At 51.9% G+C, this 3,367-nt stretch overlaps 1 protein-coding gene across 1 annotated transcript in view; it reads right to left on the reverse strand.

Moving 5' to 3' along the window:
• The window catches only part of DAPK1 (death associated protein kinase 1), a 235,950-nt gene that overhangs the window by 24,812 nt on the left and 207,771 nt on the right, over positions 1 to 3,367 (reverse strand). The window lies entirely within an intron of this gene.

The raw sequence follows: 3,367 nt of genomic DNA on the forward strand, positions 1-3,367 counted from the left end.
GAGATCTTGGGCATGCACACACACACACACACACACACACACACACACACACACAATCTGGTGTGATTTTCAAGCCACCGGGTCTGGGACTCAAGTTGCGATCGACGACGTGGGAGTCCACCGATGTAAGTGCTACACCATCTGCTGGTCCTGGTATTTGCTTTCTAATTAGACATTCCACAAGGCTGTGGTGTCATACGGGAGAAATTTACTTCGGTTTCTCTGCTGTGCATGCATGTGGTGACAGCCAACATTTACTGAGCACCTCCTGATAACCCTCGTCAGCTCTGACTCTCACCTCAGGGTCACTCCTGGGAGGCAGGAGCTCGCACTGTTCCCATGTCACCAAGGAGGTGCCAGGCGAGACCCAGTGAGCTTACCACCTTTGTCAGGAGGACAATGTAGGGGGCTGTTTTGTTTGTTGTAGAGAGAGACACGGAGAGAAAATGAGAAGTCAACACCTCCCAGAGGTGATGGCTATGCAGCCAGCCCTTCTCCTCCATTCTCCTCTCAGGATTTTGAGTATGCACGCACATGCACCCGGCATGATTTTTAAGCCACCAGGTCTGGGACTCGAACTGTGGTCAGTCATATGAAAGTCCAGCACCTTAACCACCACACCACCTGCTGGCCCCAAGGGAAACAATTTTTAAACAAGAGAATAAGAAGGACTTGGTTTCTCTCTTGATATCTCTTACTAACACAGAGTTAGAGTTCCTTCCCTGGGGAACCTTCGGGAAGCCTGATACGGGGTCAGCAGCACACCCTCCAATGAGCCATGCAGGGGGCCCCATCGGACCAGTGTTTGTCAATGTTGCCTCTGTTGACGTTTGGGACTGGATATATTCTCTGCCGTGGGGGTGTCCTGTGCCTTACAGGACACTGAGTAGCATCTCTGGCTTCTACCCACTAGGTGCCAGTAGATCCCTGCAGTGCCCAGTTGTGACTAAGGAAAATGTCTCCAGACATTGCCAAGGGTCCCCTGGGGGGAGATCGCCCACTGAGGGTGACTGCCTCCGGCTGAGGGTGGAAGCTCAGATGGGTGCTTTGGAGAGGCTGCTTCAGTCAGGATGGCTCAGTCTCTCTGTGCCCTCAAAGTCCTGGGATGTCTCTCAGGGGCAGCAAGGGGCTTCTATTGGCTGTGAGGTGAATAAGGCGCCTTGTCAGACACTGCATCTCTCATGACAGATCACCTAGTTCCTTCACTGACAAAAGAGAAGGCCTTCGTTCAATGGTTCTCAAACTTCACTGCACAGTGGAATCACCTGGGGTCTTGAAAAGTTCCTGCTGCCTGGCCCCCACCCCAGACACTGCTGTCATCTGCAGCGGGGTGCGGCCTGGGCTCCCCAGGTCATCCTGGTGCAGCCAAGTTTGGGAAGGGCTGACCCAGTGAGAGGAAGTCTGAGTCCTGACTAGAGTTGGCTGGCTCCAGACATGTCTGTATATCTTAAAGACCTCAGATCTGTGGAGGGCTTTATTGGCAAATGTTAATCCCCACCAGTAACGCCTCCTGAAAGACGAAAGACGAGAGCACCAGGATCAGCGTAACTCCCGACAGTGGGGAGCACTTCCCTTTGCAAATCACTTTGCTTTAAAGGACATTACTTGGGACGGCAGGTGGTGTGGTGGCTAAGGGTGCTGGACTTCCACATGGCCGACCGTGGTTCAAGTCCTGGACCTGGCAGCTTACTTTCTTGCTTCTCTCTTCCTTTCTGTCCCTCTCTGGTCAAACTGGAATGGATGAATAAATAAATAATGTTAAATAAAAAATAATTCTTTTAAAAAAAATAAAGGACACTACTCAGGCCTTGTCAGCACATGCTGCCAGCATGCCAACAGGGTCTGAAAGTGGGAGTCGAAGGACCAGGTCTGAGTCCCGAGCCCGTCCTGCCTACTGTGTGGTCACTTGGCCTCCTATGGCTGGGTTTCTTCCTCTGCAGGCTGGGGAAAGGGCAAGAGGGCGTGAGCAGAGAAAACCACACAGAAAGAACCAGCCCAGTGCTAGGCACAGAAAACGCATGCAGAGGTAATTATTAGTAAAAAAGCCAAGAATTTCCTCACACCACCTGGCTTTCTGCTCTGGGAGGGAAGAGGTTGGAACCAGATCTGTGCATTCTGGTCTTGGCTCTACGGTGTCCCCTCGCTCCCCACACACACAGATACTGAGCTCGCCGAGTCCCACATGGCCTGACAGCGACTGTAACACCCTGACCTCAGGAGAGACCAGCCCCCTAAGGTGCGTGCTTGGAGAAGCTATAAAAACATGGCCAAGTACATCCGCCTTAACTGCCCATCCCAGAACGTGAGCTGTCAGCCGCGGGCACAGAGGGGCTCGGGAAGGACGAGTTGGTCCAGCAACCAGGGCAGCTGTTTTGTCACGAGTGGCCTTGTCTCTGCGTTTCCGGGCCGTGACTTCCAACGTGATGGCATGGCATGGAAAGAACTACACTGACAGGACTTAGGGCCACTTTGCTGTGTGTTCTCTAAGCCAGAGCCCCACAACCAGGTGGTGGAGACCTGCCCTTCTCTGGATCCCGCTTGCTCATGCCTTGGGGGCCACTCACGTTTGTGGCTCCTAGTGACACACAGGCGTATCTGCAGTGTAACAGGATGCACAGGGTTTCCACCGGGGGAGGCAGTGGAAAGATGATCAGAAAGAGTATGTACAGTAACATCCACATTTTTCAGACAGTGGGGAGAAATGATTTTTTTTTCTTTTTTTGGAGAGGTTTTTAGCTATAGGGCGCATGCACTCACCAGAAAGACAGAGAGAGAGAGAAAGAGAGAGAGAGAGAGACAGACAGACAGACAGACAGACAGAAAGTGAGAAATCACCCCCCAGGGAGGATGGCCATGCCGCAACCCCTTCTCCTCCATTCTCCTCTTGGGATCTTGGGCATGCACGCACACGTGCCCGGCATGAGTTTAAGCCACTGGGTCTGGGACGTGAACCGCGGTCGACTACATGGGAGTCCAGTGACATAGCCATTATGCTAACTGCTACTCCCTTAGGTAACTTATAAGGGTTCATCCATTTAGCACCCAGCCAGAAAATGTCATGTTGCCCATGCACCATGGCTCTTCCTTCCTTCTTTTCCTCATCCAGCAGACATTTACAGATACCTACTACCTGGGAATACAGTTATCAATAAAATCAGTAAAAATCTTTGTTCTCATGAATTTACAAACTATTGGAGAGGGCAGACATGAAAGATGTATGTAAAGAACTTATATTAGGAACCAGCAGATGGCATAATGGCTATGTTGCTGGACTCCCACGTAGTCAACCATAGTTCGAGTCCCGTACCCGGTGGCTTGAACTCACGCCGGGTGCGTGGGCGTGCGTGCCCAAGATCCTGGGGGGAGT

The sequence above is a fragment of the Tupaia chinensis genome, unplaced genomic scaffold, assembly GCF_000334495.1.
Source record: "Tupaia chinensis unplaced genomic scaffold, TupChi_1.0 Scaffold000007_1, whole genome shotgun sequence".
NCBI lineage: Eukaryota > Metazoa > Chordata > Mammalia > Scandentia > Tupaiidae > Tupaia > Tupaia belangeri.